The 22,083-nt window shown below is 40.7% G+C and overlaps 1 protein-coding gene across 14 annotated transcripts in view; it reads left to right on the forward strand.

Annotated features, from left to right (window-relative positions):
- Positions 1 to 22,083, forward strand: part of ZMYM2 (zinc finger MYM-type containing 2) — a 108,042-nt gene that overhangs the window by 12,774 nt on the left and 73,185 nt on the right. For 3 of the 14 annotated variants that reach the window (XM_062194509.1, XM_062194510.1, XM_062194508.1), the window contains one exon: positions 2,909 to 2,954. The exons of 6 other annotated variants lie outside the window; for them this stretch is intronic. The gene's annotated coding sequence lies outside the window, so the exon portion shown is untranslated. Of the gene's footprint in view, positions 1 to 1,478; positions 1,495 to 2,908; positions 2,955 to 9,307; positions 9,435 to 13,335; positions 13,546 to 22,083 lie in introns of those variants that run through there. 5 more of the 14 variants (XM_062194513.1, XM_062194512.1, XM_062194511.1 and 2 more) reach the window with 3 other exon arrangements.

Genomic DNA, 22,083 nt, shown 5'->3' on the forward strand with positions numbered 1-22,083 from the left:
TAACTGCTGAGTTTTGGTTTTAATTTGGTAGTATTTGAAATTAATGTTACAAATTTAACTTTTATTTATTTAAAGATCATTTATTTGAGAGAGAAATTTTCCGTTCACTAGTTCATTCCCTAAATGGCTGCCACAGCCAACAGTAGGCCAGCTGGAAGCAGGCAGCTAGGAATCCCATCTGGGTCTCCTATGTGGGTTGCAGGAGCCCAAGTACTTGGACTGTCTTCTACTGCTTTCTTAGGTGCATTAACAGGGAGCTGGATCAGAAACGGAGCAGCCAGAACTGGAACTGGTTCTCTAGTATTTAGGGCACCTTAATCTGCTGTGCCACAACACAAACCTCTCAAATTTAACACTTAAACTCTTAACTTCTGGCACTTCGTTTTTTTTTTTTTTTTTTTTTTTTTTTAAGATTTATTTATTTGAGAGGTAGAGATACAGACAAAGGGAGAGACAAAGGTCTTCCATCTGCTAGTTCACTCCCCAAATGGCTACAACGGCCCAAGCTAGGCTGATCTGAAGCTAGGAGCCAGGAGCCAGGAGCCAGGAGCTTCTTCTGGGTCTTCCATGTGGGTTCAGTGGCCATCTTCTACTGCTTTTCCAGGCTGTAGCAGAGAGCTGGATCAGAAGAGAAGCAACTGGGACTCAAACCAGCGCCTATATGGAATGCTGGCACTACAGGTAGAGGCTTAACCTACTACTTCACAGTGCCCGCCCTGGCATTTTGATCTTAATATGGTCTCCTACTGCTGACCATCTTCTGTATTGCCTCTTAGGGTGAAATGTTGAGATTTTTAAGTATCATTTCTTAAGGTTGTATCTTTAGATCTCTCCTGTTTTGCTTGTTCTTGAACCTTAACCCATTATGTTAGGAAGCAGGGAGTTTATTTGTAACGCAGTTTTCCTCTGGTCCACAGTCAGATAAATTTTTCCTAAAGCCCAGTCTGATCACATCACTTATTTTGCAAAAATGTGAGAGATTCTTGTGGCCAGCACTGTGGCGTGGCTGGTAAAGCCGCTGCCTGCAGTGCCGGCATCCCATGTGGGTGCTGGTTCAAGTCCCAGCTCCTCCACTTCTTCTTCTTCTTTTTTTTTTTTTTTTGACAGAGTGGACAGTGAGAGAGACAGAGAGAAAGGTCTTCCTTTTGCCTTTGGTTCACCCTCCACTTCTGATCCAGCTCTCTGCTATAGCCTGTGAAAGCAGTAGAAGATGGCCCAAGTCCTTGGGCCCCTGCACCCACCTGGGAGACCTGGAAGAAACTCCTGGCTCTTGGCTTTGGATCAGCTGTTGCAGCCATTTGGGGAGTGAACCAGTGGATGGAAGACCTCACTCTCTACATCTGCTTCTCTGTCTGTGTAACTCTGCCTTTCAAATAAATAAATAATCTTTAAAAAAAAGTGAGGGATTCCTGTTGGCATATGAAACAAAATGCTAACTAAGCCTGGACTTTAGAAAGAAGGATTCAGCTAGGAAGTGTGGTGTGTGATTTTTAGGTAAGTTCGCACTACAGTTTGGCAAGATAGTTGTATAAATGAATAAATATGAACAATGAGGTACAATTGGCAATATATAGAAATGAGTAACTATATGCATATCAGAAAAGGATAGTTATTAAAGACTATTTTGGTTCTAAAATTGAATATGATCTTAAAACTTCAAGCAGTAAAAATATGTGACAAAAATGAAAGTTGCCCTATAGTCTCACTCTTTCTAAGGCTAGTTTTAAATAGTCTTAGAATTTTTCCCCAGATTTTTATACTCTTTTTTTTTTTTTTTTTTAAATTTTTGACAGGCAGAGTGGACAGTGAGAGAGAGAGACAGAGAGAAAGGTCTTCCTTTTTGCCGTTGGTTCACCCTCCAATGGCCGCCGCGGTAGGCGCGCTGCGGCCGGCGCACCGCGCTGTTCCCATGGCAGGAGCCAGGTGCTTCTCCTGGTCTCCCATGGGGTGCAGGGCCCAAGGACTTGGGCCATCCTCCACTGCACTCCCAGGCCACAGCAGAGAGCTGGCCTGGAAGAGGGGCAACCAGGACAGGATCGGTGCCCCAAGTGGGACTAGAACCCGGTGTGCCGGCACCGCAAGGCGGAGGATTAGCCTAGTGAGCCGCGGCGCCGGCCTATACTCATTTTTTATATATATAGTTGCTATCAACAATTGACATACTTGACAGTTTGACATTCTTGTAATCTCTGTCCATATGTTATGAAAGTCTTCAGCTAATTGTTTGAGTTCTAATGGTCAGTTCATAAGGCTCAGTTCTATTGAGTAGGAGACTGTGATATGAACAGTGTGTGGACTTTAGGTATAAACTCTGGGTCTGCCACCTAGCAACTGTGTGCCATAGGAAATTGGCTTGATTATATAGTGTATTCGTTTGCAAAATGAGATAATATATTTAAGAAACAGTATTTCAAGGTAGTTGTGATTAAAGTGGTACCAAATGTATCTTTTATGAAGTTGGTAGTTTATGATCCTGTTAGATGTAATGAAATTCAGTGACAAAAAGTAGAACTCAAGGGATTGAATAAAGGGAATAAGTAAATTAAAACTTAATATTTTCTTTACTTCGGATTCATTTTAAAGAATTTTAAGTATTCACTAGGTAAATAAATAAATTGGAAATCTGCAAATGATAGGGTAGTCTGTTTACTTTTGAAATTTGTTTATATTAATTTTGTTTGATGTACTCCATATTCTCTTCCTTTGAATTTTGAAGGCATTTAATGAAATACATGAGGAACATATCTCAAGGAAAAGATGGTATTAAACATTGTCATGGGTTTTGAATCTTATGAAACATTTTATTTAATAATTGTATTAGAGAAATAGATTCTTGGTAGCTGAAGTCTAGCCTTTTTGAATCTGTGGTCTCATTTGCTTATTGATGCAAGTGTTATTGTTTCTTTAGGTTAGATGAGGTCTAATCATGGAGCATTTGAAGTCATGTAAAGAAGGTAAACTTTTTGAGCCCTCTATTCCATCATGTTTAAACATTGGGGGAGAATTTGTAATCAAAACAGATTTGGGACACAAGTAGTCATAAGAATAAATTAATGTTTTGATGATTTATTTCCAAATTAACATATGTAGTGGAAGTTTATTTGTGTTGCAGTTTTTTTTTTTTTTCTTAAGATTGATTTGTATTTATTTGGAAGGTGCAGTTACAGACAGAGAGATCTTCCATCCATTAGTTTACTCCCCAAATGGCGGCAACAGCTCGTTCTTGGCTCATCTGAAGCCAAGAGAAAGGAGTCTGGGTGCAGGGGCCCAAGGATGTGAGCCATCTTCTACTGCTTTCCCAGGCATGTTAGCAGGGAGTTGGATTGGAAGTAGAGCAGCCAGGACCCCAACTGGTGCCCATATGGGATACTGTCATAGGCATAACTGCTGACCTCATAGCCTTAACCACTATATGATAATGTCTATTTTTATTTATTTGATAGGCACAGTTTCAGAGAGAGGGAGGGTGGGAGGGATGATAACTTTTTAAGGGACTAAGATCATGTTACTAAGTGTAATTATGTGAATAATAGAGAAATAAAGATAGTAGGACTGAGATTCTTATTTTAGCTTATTTCCTGTTTTATAATGGGGGAAACAAAGGCTCAGGGATGAAGTGATTGTGCTGTGGAACACAGGAAAGATTGAATTAGAATTCAGTGGGGTAGGGAAGAATTAAAAAATAAAAAATACAGAAAAATTATTCACTTTATTTATTAGGAAAAATACTCATTCAGTAAATATTTATTTACTAGGACTTTTATTTTAAGTTTAGGGGATACAACAAAAGACAGTAAAAACACAAGTCTTTACCCTCTTGAAATATGCAGTCTAATGAGGGATACAGATTACAAATTAATAAATAAACATAATTACACATTAGATAAGTGTAGTTGGGGAAACTGTGCATTTTGATGTGAGAGTAGAGCAGGAGACCTAATTTAGATCAGGGATAGGTTAGTAAAGTGTTTGGCACAGAATAATCTTTGAGACTAAATTGGTACTTTGGAAAGAATCCTGAGACAGGAAGGAACTTGGGCCTTTCCTTGAACCAAGACAGTATAGCTGAAGCTTTAGTAAGTAAGTCGGAGAAAGAATAGTGTTGAAAGTGAACCTGGATTTTAGGCAGGGATCAGATCAGGTAAATATCTCACATGTTGAGGGAAGAATCATGTTTTCTCCTAAGTGCTCTAGAAAACCATCTACACTAAACAAAGTAAATGGTGTAGTCTGATTAAATTTTTTTAAAGTTCTTTAGGTGTGCTGGGGACTAGAGTAGATAATGTCATTAATCCAGTATAAAAGTGGTGGTGGTTTTCTAGGGGTAGAAAGGTATCTGTAGAAATACGTAAAAGTGAAGTTTCAAGATCTATTTTGAATGTTAAAAAAAAACTTTAAGAAAAACTTTACTTATTTATTTGAAAGACAGAGTGTCAGAGGAAGTATCAGAAATCTTTTATAATATTTTTAATGATAAATCAGTAAATGTAAGTTGAGTGTTTCCTTGAGTTCTGTGGCCTGCTCTAGCAAACTGAAGAGAGATTTTCAGGAACCTTGATTTATTGGTAGTCTATCAGAAACAAAACCACCTATGGCTTGTAATTGGCATCTGAAGTGGGAAGTCAGTCTTGGGACCAGGCCCTCAACCTGCGCTGTCTCCAAGTAAAGAATGCCTGGGACACCCAGCTGATACTGGCTTTAGACTGGATTGTTTGCTTGCTGTGTAGTATTTTCTCCTATATGGTTAAATGATCTTCAATTTCCTTTCTTTTTTCCTTTTTTTAAAAAAGATTTTTATTGATTTATTTGAAAGAGTTGCATAGAGAGAGGGAGAAAGAGATCTTCGTACTCCGTGGTTCACTCCCTAGATGGCCAGAATGTCTGAGGCAGGGTCAAGGTGGACCCAGGTGCCAGGAGCTTCTTCCAGATCTCCCACATGGGCAACATGGACCCAAACACTTGGATCATCATTTGCTGCTTCTCCCAGGCCTTTAGTGGGGAGTTGGATCAGAAGTGGAGCCTCTGGGACTTGAATCTGTGCCCATTTGGGATGCTGGTATAACCCTCTATGCCATGACACTGGCCTTTTTTTTTTTTTTTTTCCCTTTCTAAAAGAAATTCTGGTATAAATACTAACAAAATTTACCATTTTTAAGTGCATACAATTCAGTGACACAGTGTTTTGCAAATATCACCACTACCCATTTCCCAAACTTTTTTGTTTGTTTAAAGATTTATTTGAAAGGCAGAATGACAGAAAGAGGGCAAGACAGAGAGAAAGGTCATTTCCCAAACTTTTATCATCCTAAAAGGAAACTCTTGCAGATAATAGAATCCCAGTCTCCCAGCCCCCTGTTTTCTGGTAACTTCTGTCTTTTTGTCTCTGAATTTGCCTGTTGTAAGTAGTGGAATAATACAATATTGCCCTTTTATGTCTGGCTTATTTCACTTAGTATGCTGTTTTCAAGGTTCATCTATTGTTGTACACATGTATAAAAATTTGATTCATTTTTTTGTGGGGAAAACACTGAGTAATATTCTATTTTTTTAAAGATTTATTTGAAAGTCAGAGTTACACAGAGAAGGAGAGGCAGAGAAAGAGAGAGGAGAGAAAGAGAGGTCTTTCATCTGCTGGTTCACTCCCCAATTGGCCATAATAGCCAGAGCTGTACTAATCCAAAGCCAGGAGCCAGGAGCCTCCTCTGGGTCTTGCTTCGCAGGTGCAGGGTCCCAAGAACTTGGGCTATCTTCTACTGCTTTCCCAAGCCATAGCAGAGAGCTGGATTGCTGGTCAAGCAGCTGGGACTTGAACCAACACCCATATGGGATGCTGGAGCTGCAGGCAATGGCTTTGCCTGCTACGCCACAGTGCTGGCCCCAGAGTAATATTCTTTTGTATATGTATACCAACGTTTTGTTTATCTATTCATTTGTTGATAGATACTTGTTTCATCTTTTGGGCATTGTGAAAAATGCTGTTATGATCCTTGGTGTACAGGTATCTATTGGAGTCTTTACTTTCAATTTTTTGGGGTATACAGCTTTCTATGTGACTATTTTATTTATTTGACAGATGGGGAGAGACAGATAGAGGTCCTCTCGGCTGGTTAACTTGCCAGATACCCCCAATGGCGGGGGCTAACTCAGGCCAAAGCAAAGAGCCAGGACTCCATCTGTGGTGTCTTCCACATGGGTGGTAGGGACAAAACTACTTGAGCCATCACCTGCTGAGCCACAGGGTATATATTATCCTAAAACTGGGATGGAGAGTAGAGTGGGGACTCAAACCCAGGCACTGTGATATGGATTGCAGGTGTCCTAGCTGGTGGCCAACAGCTAGGCCAAATGCCTGACCCTATATATGACTTTTTGAAGAACTGCCAGACTATTTCCCACAATGCTATTCCATTTTTAAAATTCAACCAGCTGTTCACAAAAGTTCCATTTATGGACATCCTCATCAGTATTTGTTATTTTACTTTCCTTTTTCTTCTTTTTAAAATTTATTTGACAGGTAGAGTTACAGACAGTGAGAGAGAGAGACAGAGAGAAAGGGCTTCCTTCTATTGGTTCACTCCCCCAAATGGCCGCTAGGCCGGCGCTGTGCCTATCCGAAGCCAGGAGCCAGGTGCTTCTTCCTGGTCTCCCATGCAGGGCCCAAGGACCTGGACCATCCTCCACTGCCTTCCCGGGCCACAGCAGAGAGCTGTACTGGAAGAGGAGCAACTGGGACTAAAACCCGGTGCCCATGTATTTTACTTTTCTTAAGAAAATATCCATCCTAATAGGTATAAAGTAGTATTTCAGTTTTCTTTTTTTCAGATTCATTCATTTATTTGAAAGGCAGTTAGGGGCCGACGCCATGGTGCAGTAGGTTAATCCTCCGCCCGTGGCGCCGGCCTGCAGGGGCCCAAGCACTTGGGCCATCTGCCGCTGCTCCCAGGTTCATTAAGCAAGGTGTGGGATTTGAAGTAGAGCAGCTGGGACTTGAACCGGCACCCATATGGGATGCTGGCACTGCAGATGGTGACTTTACTCACTATGCCACAGCGCTGGACCTTCTTTTCTTTTCTTCTCTTTTTTATTTTTTTAAGGAAAAAATTCAATTATTTGAAAGTTAGAGTTACAGAGAGGGAGAGAGGAAGAGGGAGAAACAGATCTTTCATCTGCTGGTTCATTCTGCAGATGGCCAGTGGTGGGCCAGGCTGAAGCCAGGAGCAAGAGCTTCATTTAGGTCTCCCATGTGGGTGGCAGGGACCCAAGCATTTGGGCCATCTTCCACTGCTTCCCCAGGCCATTAGCAGGGAGCTGTATCAGAAGTAGAACAGCTGGGACGTGACCCAGAGCTATATGAGTTATGTGTGTTGAAGTGACAGCTTTGGTGGCTTTACCAACTACTCCACAATGCCAGTCCCTCCTTATTTTTTATTTCTCATTGTAGTTAAAAAAAAATAGGGCCAGCACTGTGGTGTAGTAGGTTAAGCCTCTGCCTATGGCATTGGCATCTCATATGGGCACCAGTTTGAGTCCTGGCTGTTTCACTTCTGATCCAGCTCCCTGCTGATGGCCTGGGAAAGCAGTAGAAGATGGCTCTAGGGCTTGGGCCTCTGCATCCTTGTGGGAGACCCACAAGGCTCCTGGTTTCTAATTGTCTCAGCTCCAGCCTTTGTGGCTATTTGGGAAGCTTACCAGAGGGTGGGAAGCCTCTCTTTCTCTCTCCCTCTCTGTAACTCTACCTTGCAAGTAAATAAATCATTTTTTCTTTTCTTTTTTATAAAAAAGGACTGAACATTTGGCACATAGGTTCAAATTCTGCTTGGGAGGCCTGCGTCCTTTGTTATAGTTCCTGGGTTAGAGTCTCACCTCTGCTCCTCATTCAGTTTCTTGCTAAGCATCATGGGAAGCAGCTGGTGATGACTAAAGTATTTGGATCCTTGCTACCCATATGGGAAGCACTGAGGGAGTTCTTGGCCTTGGTTTCATCCTGGCACAGCCCCAGCTCTTGTGGGCATTCTTTAAGAATGAACCAGCAAATGGAAGATCTCTGTCACCTTTTCAAAATAAAATAAAAATAAATTAAAAAAAAGAAATTTACCATCTTAACCATTTTTAACTGTACAGTAGCGTTAAATACACTCATATGTCATTGCAACAGATCTTCTGAAATTTTACGTCTTGAAAAACCAAAACTCTAGGCTGGCGTTATAGCATAAGCCTGTGATGCCAGCATCCCAAATGGCTGCAACAGTTAGCTGTGCTAGGCTAAAGCCAGGAGCCAGGAACTCTGTGGAAGTCCATTTTGGTCTTCCACAGGGTGGCAGGATTCTAAATATTTGGGTCATCTTCTGCTGCCTTCCCAGGTCCGTTAGCAGGAAGTTCAAATAGCTGGGACTCCAATATGGAATGATAGCATTCCAAGTGGTGGCTTAACCTGCTGGGATACAATGCTGGTCCCTGGATTCTGTTTTTTTTTTTTTTTAAATAATATTTTTGATAGCTTCTTATGATAAAGCTTTTGGAAAATCATATTTTTCTTTTTTAATTTATTTGAAAGGCAGTTACAGACAGAGGGAGAGGCAGAGAGTGAGTTTCCATCTGCTGGATCATTCCCCAAATGGCTACAATGGCTGGAGCTTGGCCAATCCGAACCTGGAGCTAGAAGCTTCTTCCAGGTCTCCCATGTGGGTGCAGGGGCCCAAGCACTTGGCCATCTTCTGCTGCTTTCCTAGGCCATTAGAGAGCTGGATCGGAAGTGGAGCAGCTAAGACTTGAACCAGTGAACATGTGGGTGCCACAGGTGGGGCTTAACCTACTACACCACAGCGCCAGCCCCCCCCGCCCCCCTTTTTTTTTTAAAGATTTATTTATTTATTTGAAAGTCAGAGTTGCAGAGAAGCAGAGGCAGAGAGAAAGAGAGAGAGAGGTCTTCCATCCACTGGTTCACTCCCAAGTTTGCTACAATGGCCGGAGCTGGGCCCATCTGAAGCCAGAGGTAGGAGCTTTCTCCCACATGGTGCGGGGGCCCAAACATTTGAACCATCTTCTGCTGCTTTTCCAACAGCAGGGAGCTGGATCGGAAGTAGAGCAGCCTCCCCCTTCTCCCCACTGTTTTTTAATTGTACCTGCCAGTCTCTTTTATAGGAGAATTTAATCTGTTTACATTTCAGATTTTGCTATTTTCTGTATGTCTCATGTTTTTTCTTCCCATTTCCTTTTTGTGTTAATTTTTTTCCTATTGTATTATCTTGATTCCTGTTTCTATATATTTTATTTTTTTTTTTTTAAGATTTATTTATTTATTTGACAGAGTTACACAGAGAGAGAAGGAGAGGCAGAGAGAGAGAAAGGTCTTCCATCCGCTGGTTCACTCCCCAATTTGCTGCAATGGCTGGAGCTGCACCGATCTGAAGCCAGGAGCCAGAAGCTTCTTCCAGGTCTCCCACGCGGGTGCAGGGGCCCAAGGACTTGGGCAATTTTCTACTTCTTTCCCAGGCCATAGCAGAGAGCTGGATCTGAAGTGGAGCAGCCGGGACTCTAAACTGGCACCCATATGGGATGCTGCCACTGCAGGCAGTGGCTTTACTGGCTGCACCACAGCGCTGGCCCCTATATATTTTATTTTATTGAAGATTTACTTCATTTATTTGAAAGAATAGCATAGAGAGAGAGAGAGATCTTCATTTGCTGGTTCACTCCCCAACTAGTTGCAGCAGTCATAACTGGACCAAGCTGAAGCCAAGAGTCAGGAGCTAGGAGCTTCTTCCATGTCTCCCTTAGGGTGCAAGGGCCCAAATACTTGGACCATCTTCTGCTGCTTTCTCAGCCACATTAGCATGGAGCTGGATTGAAGTTGGAGCATTAGGGACTTGAACCAGCTCCCGTATGGTATTACCAACACAGCAGGTGGCAGCTTAACCTTCTTTGCCACAGTGCTGGCCCCTCTGGAAATGTTTTAATTTCTCTTTATTTTGGGAGGAGTCTTTTGATGGATACAGCATTGTTGGTTGACAGATTTTTTTTCTTTCATTATGGAAATAGCTGATAATGTAAATTACCCTTTTGAGAGTTCCTTTATATGTAATGGGTCACTTCTGTCTTGCTGCTTTCAAAATCATTATTTTGGGGTCCACAATATGTATCTCTGACTTTATCCTGCTTTTTGAGTGAATTGAGCTTCTTGGGTGTGTATCTTCAACATGTCTGGAACGTTTCTGACCAATCTTCAAATATTTTTTCTGTTCCTTTTTATTTACAATGTGGATGTTCGGAGCACTTGATGGTATCCCACAGGTCCTACTGGCTCTGTTCATCTTTTTTTTTTTTTTCTTTTTTTGTTCATTTTTTCTTTCTGTTCTTCAGACTGGGTAATTTCAGTTATGTTATCTTCAAGTTTAGGGATTCTTCTGTTTTGATCTTCTGTTAAACCCTGCTAGTGACATTTTCAGTTTGTTATTGTACTCTTCATTCCCTCAAATTTTTGGGTTACTTTTATAATTTTTATCATTTTATTTATATATTTTTATTTATATTGTTCATCTTTCTGATTTCTTTTAGTAATTTGTATACATTTTCCTTTAGTTTATTGAGCATATTTAAGATAGTGCATGTCTTTGGTAATTACAGTGTTTGGATTTCTCAGAGATGGTTTTCCTTCAGTCTTTCATTTCTGTGAATGAAACCTTTTATTTTTGGTTTCTTTTTATGTTTTGTAACATTTTTGTTGAGAATTGGACATTCTAAATATTATTATGTTTTGGTAGCTCTGTAAATCTGATTCTCCTAATGTATAGTTTGCTGAATTTTACTTAAGAAATTCAGCCACTCATATGTGACCTTTTTTCCTAAACTGTTTTTTCTTGCACAGTTTGTATTTTTTTAAAAACCTGACATCTAGAATGTGAGCCATTTTATATTTGTTTATTTTAGCTATTTGTAAGGAGAGAGAGAGAGAGAGTGAGTGCGCGAATGAGAAAGAGGGGAGATATAGAGATTTACCTGTTGATTCATTAGCAGGAAGGTGGAATCAGAAGAACTGCGACTTGTGCCAAGGTACTTAAGTACAGGATATTGGTGTCCCAAGCAGCATCATACCTGCCGTGCCAGACTTCTGCTCCTTGTGGTTTATATTTCTTGTTTTTTTTTTTTTTTTTCTTTGTAGTCATTGCGGTTTCTATTCTGTTATTGCTGATGAAGATTTTCTAAATGTCTGAATGGAAAAAAAAAAGATGGGAAAAAAAGCATTATGTCTGGTTACATCTTCTGATAGATGCTCCAGGGGAAGCAGCTGTTGCCCAGAAGGCTGAAACCACGAGAAGTATTGGCGCTAGATCAACCCAAGCACACAATCCCAAATTTTGGTAGAAGATCCTCACAACTGCTAGGCTTGTATCCAATCAGCTGCTCTAGTAATGTAGAATGAGGTGGAGTAAGGAATGGGAGCTGATGTCTGGGTTGTGCTAGTTTTATGAATGATCAGCAGCCTCTTTGCCTAGTACTCACTCGCCTGGTTGTTTCAAGTGTATTTAGGTTTCAGGATTGAAAGAAGTTGGATCCAATTACTTTTTCCAACTTAATGGTTGTTTAGCTGGAAGCATCCATAACTAGAATTTCTCACTTCATTGTTTTGCCTGAAGTCTGTTTTCATCTGTTTTTTTGTGTGTGTGTTATATTTACAAGGGCCTTACCAACTCCAAGTTTATAAAAAATAAAGTATCATTATTTTCTTGTGATTTTTTTTTTTTATCCATTTTTGCTCTGTTTAAAAACAATTTTTATATCGAGGTTTCTTTAGTTGTGAGACAAAACTTCAGCGCCAGCCCCCCTCAAGGTAACATTTTCCCATAGCTTCTGGTTGTTTCATAGTATTTTACTGAAGCATTTATATCCCTGTTAAAATCACCATTGGAGGCTGGCGCCATGGCTCACTAGGCTAATCCTCCGCCTTGCGGCACCGGCACAATGAGTTCTAGTCCCGGTCAGGGCACCGGATTCTGTCCTGGTTGCCCCTCTTCCAGGCCAGCTCTCTGCTGTGGCCCGGGAGTGCAGTGGAGGATGGCCCAAGTCCTTGGGCCCTGCACCTCATGGGAGACCAGGAGAAGCACCTGGCTCCTGGCTTCGGATCAGCGCAATGCGCCGGCTGCAGCGTGCCGGCCACAGCGGCCATTGAAGGGTGAACCAACGGCAAAGGAAGACCTTTCTCTCTGTCTCTCTCTCTCTCACTGTCCACTCTGCCTGTAAAAAAAAAAAAATAAAATAAAGAAAAAATGACCATTGGATACTAAGTGTCTTCATATATTGAGTCTAAAAACTTATGTATTTGGCCTGTGGTCCATTTTCTGTACCTTTTATCTGTTTATTATAGCTTCATAATATGCTAATTCCTTCTAATATTAATTTCCTTTAGAATTTTCTTGTTCCTGCTTATTTATCTATGTAAATTTGTGAATCAGTTTATCTAATTAAAATTTTTGGTTATTTTTATTAGGATCAAAATAAATTGAAGATTAATTAGGGAATATTGATATCTTTTATGTTATTGAATCTTCCTTTGTAATTAGAATTGCTTTTGGTGGTATTAAGATCATAATTAACTCATGGTTTTAAACAAATTTGATGCATTTTATTCATTGCTTGATTTTTCCTGCCATTCTTTCTTACTGGCCCATTTGGAGCTTAGTCATATTAGCCCTGGAGTCCTTTAAACCTTTACCCTAACCCCCATCTCTGCCTCCAGTGTTCACAATAGTTTATGTTCTAGGCTCATCTTGTGCATTTCTGGTCTCTGACCTGTAACAAACCATTTCTTCAAGGAGTTCTTGCTCTAAATATTTACTTTTCAGCATTCTTTTTTTTTTTTAAAGTGTATTTATTTACTTGAAAGAGTAACAGAGAGAGAGAAAGGTATCTTCTCCCCAAATATCTGCAATAGCCGGGAATGAGCCTAACTGAAGCTAGGATCCCAGAACCGCATCAAGGTCTCCCACGTGGGTGGCAGGAACCCAAGTATATGGACCATCATCTGCTGCTTCCCAAGCTCATTAGTAGGGAGCTGTTCACTACCACTACAGTGCAAGTTAAGTAGGCAGGCCCATTTCTTCCACCTAGGACTGCGGGATTGTGTGCACGTGCCAGAGAGGTCCCTTCCACCAGTGTCTAGCAGAACACTATAGTAGTTGCTTGGGTGCTTAAGGAAGCCCACTGAACCCTGGGAAATGCCCAAAATAACCCAGCAATCCCACTTCTGGGAATTTACCCCCCTGCAGATTTCAGGTTCAAATTGTCTTTACTGCTTTATTCTCCTCTTAAGTTTCACTGGCCTGTATCCTCTGTTCCGAGGGGGCCGATCCTTCTGTCCTGGTCACTAGCTGAGCTGGAGCAGCCCCGTCCAGCTTGGAATCCCGTCTTGGAAGTACGGATTTGCCTGGATTCAAACCAGGTACTCTGGTATGGGATGCAGATGTCCCAAACTGCTGCTTGACGACCACTGCCTCACAACAGTCCCTCCATCCCATCCCCTGCATGTGCCGCATTTGTGTTTTCATGAAGGTAATCGTTCATACTTTTTCTTAGTTGATAATCCTTGGTTGTCTGTTCATAATCAGAAGTGGACTCCTAAGAGCTGTCTGGGTATGCTAAGCCCTTGAGGGGAGTAAGGGTACTGTTGGATATCTTACTCCATTATAGATGATCTGAATGTGTGTTTCTTTAGAAATCCCCATTTTTGGTATCTTTTAATGTAGTGATGTTTCCCAGAAAAGAGTCTTTGCTTCTCAAGTGGAGAGATTTGTGGTCTGTGATTTTAATTTTTTAGCTGTTATTTAAAAGGCAGAGAGATGGACGGAGACAGATAGGGAGAAGGTTTGTTTTATATCCTACATTGAAATGAAATAAAGTACTCGGCCTTAAACTGCCAAAGTCCTTCTTGTACATTCTCAGTAGATTAAACCTCTGGCCATACTTGAATGGGAAGGAAATATAGTACCTAATTACTTTTCAGCTACTTTTTACTTAGTGCTTATGCTAAGCTCTAGTAGGGATATCATCTCCTTTGGGTCTTCTTTCTCTTTTTTTTTGGTTAGTTAGGCCAAAGATATATCATTGTTTTATTTTTTCAAATAACTCATTTTTTGTTACCCTGATCTTTTGTAGGTATTTTTTTTTTGTTTCAATTTTATTGATTTCTTCTCTAATTTTAATTATTTTATTTTCTCCTACTAGTTTTGGTTTAGGTTTGCTGTTGTTTTTCTCTATCCTTATGATATATTGATAGCTCATTTATTTGTTGCCTTTCCAATTTCTTAAGGTAGGTACCTATTATTGTAAACTTTCTTCTGAAAACTGCTTTTGCTGTATCCCATAAATTTTGATATGTTCTATTGCCGTCTTCATTCGTTTCCAGAATTTTTTTGAGTTGTCTTGGATTTCTTCAATGGCCCACAGTTCATTCAGGAACATGTTGTTCAGCCCTCATATGTTTACATATGTTTTAGAGATTCTTGAGTTGATTTACAGCTTTTTCCCATTGTGGTTAGAGAAGATGCATGGTATGATTTTGATTTTGAAGTTGAGACTTATACTGTTTGAAGACAAGTTTTACCATTAATTTTCATAGTACAGCACATTAAGGACGGAGGTCCTACATGTGGAGCAAGTACATAGTGACTCCTGTTATTGATTTAACAATTGACACTCTTATTTATGACATCAGTGATCACCTGAGGCTCTTGTCATGCGCTGCCAAAGTTATGGAAGCCTTTTGAGTCCACAAACTGTCATTATTTAGACAGGACCATAAGCAAAGTGGAAAGTTTTTCTTCCCTTCAGAGAGAGATACCTCCTTTGATGGTCCCTTCTTTCTCATATAGTGTTAATTAACTCTGTTATTCCTTGCTGATTTTCTTTCTGGTTGATCTGTCTGTTGCTGAAAGTGGAGTATTGAAGTCCCCCATTATTATTGTATTGGAGTCTATGTCTCCCTTTAGATCTATTAGCATTTCTTTTTGTCTGATACTAGGATGGCTACACCAGCTCTTTTTTGGTTTCTGTTTACATGGAATATCTTTTCCCATCCTTTCTCTCTCTCTCTCTTTCTTTCTTTTTTTAATTTGACAGGCAGAGTTAGACAGTGAGAGGGACAGAGAGAGAAAGGTCTTCCTTCCGTTGGTTCACCTCCCCAGATGGCTGCTATGGCCGGTGCGTTGCGCTGATCCGAAGCCAGGAGCCAGGTGCTTCCTCCTGTTCTCCCATGCAGGTGCAAGGCCCAAACACTTGGGCCATCCTCCACTGCCGTCCCAGGCCACAGCAGAGAGCTGGACTGGAAGAGGAGCAACCGGGACAGAATCCAGTGCCCTAACCAGTACTAGAACCCAGGATACTTGTGCCGCAGGCAGAGGATTAGCCAAGTGAGCTGTGGCACCAGCCCATCCTTTCACTTTTAATCAGCATGTATTGTTGTTGGTGAGATGTATTTCTAGTAGGCAGCAAATAGATGTGTTTTTGCTTTTTAATCCATTCAGCCAGTCTGTACCTTTTAACTGAAGAATTGAGCATTCAAGGTGACTGTTGATAAATAATGACTTGGCTTCTTATTTTTCCATAAATATTCTTATTGTTTCCTTTGGTTGTCTTTTGTACTTTTACTGGGAGTTTTTCTGGCTTCACCTTCTTTCATAGTGATGACCGTGTTTCTGTGTATAGCACATCCTTAAGCATCTTTTGCAAGGCTGGATGAGTGGTGAGAAATTCTTTGCTTCTGTTTGTTATGGAAGGTCTTTATTTCATCTTCATTCATAACTGTGAGCTCTGCAAGGTACAGTATTTGGGCTGTTTTTTCTCTTTATACTTGGACTATGTTTTGCTATTCTTCCTAGCCTGTAGTGTTTCTGATGAGAAGTCATCTGTGAATCTAATTGGAGATCCTCTGAAGTTAATCTGATGTTTCTCTTGTGCACATTTTAGAATCTTTATGTTTTTCTGTGGAATGTCTGACTACTATGGGTTGTGGTGAAGATCTTTTATGGTGATGTCCATTAGGAGTTGTATGTGCTTCCTGTACTTGAATGTCCCTTTCTCCAAATCAGGGAAGTTTTCTGTAGTTATTTCAAAAAAAAAAAAAAAAAAAAATCCCTCTACTTCTTTCTGTCTTTCCATGTCTTCAGAAACTCCCAAGACCCATATGTTGGGTCGTTTGAAGTATTCCATAAATCTCCAGCACTGTTTTTTAGTTTTCTGATTTCTTCTTCCTTTTTTTTTTTTTGTTTTTGTTTTTGTTTTTGGTCTGACTGTAAAATTTCTAGAGATTTGTCTTCTAACTTGGATATTCTTTCTTCTGCCTAACCGAGTCTGTTCTTAAGGCTTTCCACTGTATATTTTATTTGTTTTATTGAATTATTCATTTCCAGTATTTTGTTTGTTTCTTTTCAAAATGTTAATTTTGTGGAAAAAATTTTCATTCATGTCATGTATGATTTCTTTAGTTAATGAATTTGCTTCTGATTACTTCTAAGTAATCCAAGTTTTTGAATTCTGTTTCTGATATTTTGTCAGTCTCTTCATCTTCACATTCTGTTATTGAAGTGTTGTGTTATTTTGGGAGCATCATGCTATCTTCCTTATTCTTGTTTCTTAAATTGCTGTGTTTATTATTAGGCATTTGTGGTGATACTTTTTTCTCCTGTGATGGCTTTTATCTTTGGACTATGCCTCTGTAGCTTATTGAAGTGTTTGCTGTTTCAGTGAATACCAAGAGTCTTGTGCTGTGTGTTGTCTGGGAGTTCTGTTCAGTGCTCTAGAGTGAGGGGAGTGTCCAGAGTGACACCCAAGTTGGATGCATGTGTGTGCAAGTTGGGTGTGGTAAATCTCTCTCTCTCTCTTTTTTTTTTTTTTTTTAACAGAGGGGAATTTTGTTTTGCTCTGTTGATGTATTCTCCTGATCACTTCCTCTCCTCAAAGAAGACCGACGCCTGGACACTAGCTCTAGTGTGTAGTTTTCATTGGCACTGCTGTTAAGAACCACACAAAGGATCCGTGTTGTCTTTGCTGTGAACACAGATCCTGCAGCAGTGACCTTCACCAGGGAAATCAGGAGTCCCCAAGCATATGGAGCTGTCTACGGTGACTGCCCAAAGTCCTAGCTCCCACAGTCAAGCGCTCCCAGTCCCCTGTCAGTTCTCCCAGCCAGACTCAGTCATCTCCTCTCGGCTGGTTGCTGGGTGCAGGGTCACAAGCTGACACAGCTGTTACTTATATTTAAAATGGCACTGGCCCTGTAGTTACAGGACATTGGTGATGGGTGGTCAATGGGAGAGAAATGTATCCCTTCTTTTTCCCTCTAGGTTGGCAGGTACAGTGTCTCCCACAGGGCTCCAAGCTAGTCAATGCCAGCCTCTTCCAGCAGCTTTGTCACCAGTGGCTTGGGCTTCTGCAGTCTGATCTCAACCTCACTCCAAAGCTGGTGCTGAGGCTTTCAGCTGCTGGGTTCCTGAGTTGTGCTCTTCCACACCCTCTACGTAGTGTCCCTCTAGTTTGCATGGAGTTTCCTCTGCTATTTTCTTCCTAACTCATCCCTGAGATTCCTCTCTCTCCACTTTTTTTTTTTTAAACTATCTTTCCCCTACACAAGAGTAGTGAGCTCCCTCCCTATTCTGCCATCTTGAAAAACTCCATCAGATACATTTGTAAGTGAAAAAATGTTTTTGTCATAGAGCTTTGAAGTTTTTTCTTTGTAATTTTCTTTGAAGATTCATAAACTGTTTAAACAATTAGTATTTTCTTGTTATAAATACATCATTTATAGATTTATACTGCAACTGCATTGCTTTTGATGAGAATATCAACTGTTAATTGATTCTTATTGAATCAAAATTGAAAGCATTTATGATGATGGAATATCACAAGTTAACTTAAAAAGTATTTGGAGATTTTCTGAAATCCTGTGGTACAGGAAAAGTTGCCTGGTAATTCTTTTGAAAGGAGTGTGTGAAGTGGTGCTTTCATATCCAGTTATGTCTTTGAATTCCAAAAAAGCCTTGTGAATCATTTTTACATCATTTACTGTAGAAAAAATTGAAGCTAAGAGGTGATTTTTTTTTTTTGTGGCCAGTTTTAATAAGTAATTAGAATTGATTTGAGGTAGAAAAGTAGCTAAATTGAGTAGATTTTACTTGGAAAATAGGGAAGTGGCTGACTTTTAATTAGATTGTCTTTATAGGTTTGTGGTTGAGATATAGTCTCAGTGACATGAGAGGTGACCAAATTTATAGTCTTAAGTTTGAAAACAGATGTCATCGTTGAATGGTTGTTCTGTTTGAGAAGTAGGTTACTGCAGTGCACAGTGACTGTGGTAATAAAGTCCTGCTATTTATTCTGTGCCCCACTATTTTCTTCTGAGGAGACTGAATATACATGAACCAACCACCAGAGGGTACTGTGAAGCCAGTTCTGGCTTTTCTGTCTCATATATTTTCTTCCCAATTAGAAATATGCTAAAACTTAGAAAGGATCCAGAGAACTCACACATTAAAAGCCTACACATTTTGTAATATTAGTAGCTATTGCCTCATTTCTGTGAAAATGGTTTTGTTAATTAGAATATCTCTTAGCTTATGAAAATGCTTAGCCACAAGTTCAACTTTTTATTTTATTACTTTGATGATTTATTTATTTATTTGAAAGTCAGAATTAGGGAGAGACAGAGATCTTCCACCTGCTGGTTCACTCCCCAGATAGTCTGCAATGGCCAGGGCTGAGCCTGGCTGAAACCAGGAGCGAGCCAGGAGCTTCATCCAGGTCTCCTGTGTGGGTGGCAGGGGCCCAAGTACTTGGGGCCATCTTCTGCTTTCCCAGGTGCATTATCAGGGAGTTGGATTGGAAGTGGAACAGCTGAAACTCAAATTGGAACTCATGGGATACTGGCATTGCAGGTGACAGCTTAACCTGCTGTGCCACAACATTGGCCCCACAAGTTCAACTTTTAAAATTTTTAAAAATTTATTTATTTGATAGAATTAGGGAGAGAGTGCTCCCATCTGCTAGTTTGCTTCCTAATGGCTCTGTGCTGAAATTGGGAGCCAGGACCTTATCCAGGCTCTTCATGTGGGTGGGAGGAGCCCAAGGGTCCCTATCAGTAGAAATTGGGAATCAGAAGCTGGAGCTGGTGCTGGCACTGTGGAATAGAAGGTTAAGCTTCCTCCTGCAGGGACCCATATGGATGCTGGTTCAAGTCCTGGCTGCTCCAGTTCTGATCCAGCTCTCTGCAAATGAACCTGGGAAGGCAACGGGAGATGGCCCAAGTATTTTGGGCCTCTGCATCCACATAGGAGACCCAGAAGCAGCTTCTGGCTTCCCCCTGGTCCAGCCCTGGCCATTGCATCTATTTGTTGGAGTGAATCGTTGAATGGGAGATCTCTCTCTCTCTCTCAGTGATTCTACCTTTCAAATAAAATAAATCTTAAATAAATAAATAAATAAAAAGCTGGAGCTAGGAATTGAAACCAGGTCGTGTAATGTGGGGTATGGCCTTCCTAACATCTTAAGTGCAGGTCAGTTGCCCATCCCTAGTTTATTAGTTATTGATTTTGAAAGGCAGAGTGACAGAGAAGGGGGTGGGGAAACAGATGGGTAGATATAGATCAGTCTTCCATCTGCTGGTTTACTCACTACCCAAATGGCTGCAATAACCAAGTCTGGGAGAGACCAAAGTCAGGAGCCGGGAACTCCATCTTCCATGTGTGTGGCAGCATCCAAGTTTTTGGACCAAGCAGAAAGCTGAATCAGAAGTGGGGTAGGTGGGACTCCGTAGAATTCTGGCATCACAAATGGTGGCTTAATCCATTGCACACTGGCTCCATCTCATTTTTTATAATCTTTTAACTTGCCACTTTGGGCTTGGTATTCCTTTCTTTTGAAGCTTGTATGTTTTGAATATTGATTAGGTTATTTAATTGAGGGCTGCAGTTAAAAGAGTTGTATTATTTCTTATTTAATACTTAATTGCAGGGGCTGGTGCTGTGGCTGCAGCCTGCAGCATTGGTATCCCACATGGTCACTTGTTCAAGTCCTGGGTACTCCACTTCCAATCCAGTTCCCTGCTAATGCACCTAGGAAAGCAGTGCAAGATTGTCCAAGTTCCTGGGTCCCATCATCTACGTGGGAGGCCTGGAAGAAGCTCCTGGCTCCTGGTAGCCGTGGCCATTATGGTCATTTGGGGAGTGAACCAGTGGCTAGAAGACCTCTCTCTCTCCCCCTCTCTTTGTCTGTAACTCTACCTTTCAAATAAATAAATCTTAAAAAAAAGTACTTAATTGCATAATACATAGAAGTTATGAATATTTAAATTCTGACTTTTTGACTACTTCCTGGTTGAGGTCTTGGTAAGCTTTCATAACTTTTGAGATCTTTAAAAATAAAATCTGTAAATAGAGGTAATATTAATTCTGCTTCATGAGGTTGCTGTAATGCTTAACTGTCTTGACTATTTGGCTAAAAATAGCATTATTTAAATGTTAACTAAAAAAGCATTATTTAAATGTTAACTATTACTAAATTGGCTGTACTCACATTTAAAAAACCATTTTAATTGAATAGGTTATGAAACTTTTAAATCAGTGTTATTTGATGTTTCAAATTTCTGTAGCAGTAATACTAAAGCATTTTCACCTTATCTGAAGGTTTCACCTTTCATCTTATGCTTATTTCTAAGGATAGGAATGCTTACTTGTTGTGTTTACTGATTTTTTTCCCCCATGTGTCTGAAAAGGTGTCTTGTGCATGCTAGGTGCATTATAAATCTGTTGAATATAACTAATGAATTTAATTGTTGGTCTGGGTGAATTTTTCTGCACCTATTTTTCCTTGTCATCTCATTCTCCTCTTCCCCTCCTACTCTGTTTCTACCATATTGACTTTATTCTGTTGCTTAAATTGGACAACTTCATTTCCTCTATATTTAAAAAAAATTTTTTTTTTAAAAATTTTTATTTGACAGTGTTATAGACAGTGAGAGAGAGAGACAGAGAGAAAGGTCTTCCTTCCGTCACTCCCCAAATGGCCGCTATGGCTGGTGCTGGGCTGATCCGAAGCCAGGAGCCGGGTGCCTCCTCCTGGTCTCCCATGTGGGTGCAGGGCCAAAGCACTTGGGCCATCCTCCACTGCCCTCCCGGGCCACAGCAGAGAGCTGGCCTGGAAGAGGAGCAACCGGGACTAGAACCCGGATGGCAGAGGATTAGGCAAGTGAGCCATGGCGCTGGCCCATTTCCTCTATATTGAAACTTTTTTCTTTGCCTACTGCATTCTTTCCTCAGTTTTATCCATAGTTGTTAACTTTCTTGTTATATCAGATTTCAGTGTAAATGCTGCTTGCTCTAAGAGGTATTCTCTGATCACCAAACTAGTTATCTCTTCAGTCTTTATCATTTCTGTTTTTGAAAATTTAAATTTAGATGCCCGTGCTGTGGCCCAGTGGTTTAAACTGCTGCTTGGGACAACTGCATCCCATATCAGAGTGCTGGTCCTTCCTACTCCTTTCTGATCCAACTTCTTGCTAATGTGCCTGGGAAGCAGCAGATGATGGCTCAAATTCTTGAGTCCCTGCCACCTACATGGTAACCTGGAGTGGAGTTCCTAGCTCCTGGTTGGCCAGCCCTGGCTGTTAACAGATTATTTTGGAGTGAAAAATCTCTCTCTCACTCTCGCTCTGTCGCTGACTTTCAAATATGTAATTCTTAAAAAAATTAAATTTAAAGGCGGGTGTTTGGCTTAGCTGTTAACTTGGGACACCTACATAGCATATTGGAATGCCTGGATTTGAGACCCAATTTCTTGCCCTCACTTCCAGCTTTCTGCTAATGCACGCCCTGGGAGGCAGCAAGTGTTGGCTTAAGTGTTTGCGTCCCTGTCACCCGACTGGTAGACTTAGATTCAGTTCCTGACCCCTGGTTTCAGCCTGACTCAGCCCTGGCTATTGTGGATATTTGAGGAGTGAATAGTGGATGGGAGATCTCTTTGTTTGTGCCTCTGTCTCTAAGCGCTTCCAAATTAATTAAGTAACTTTAAAGATTAAAATCATGTGGTCTAAAAATTAAGAAA

Source organism: Lepus europaeus, chromosome 6 (genome assembly GCF_033115175.1).
Source record: "Lepus europaeus isolate LE1 chromosome 6, mLepTim1.pri, whole genome shotgun sequence".
Taxonomy (NCBI): domain Eukaryota; kingdom Metazoa; phylum Chordata; class Mammalia; order Lagomorpha; family Leporidae; genus Lepus; species Lepus europaeus.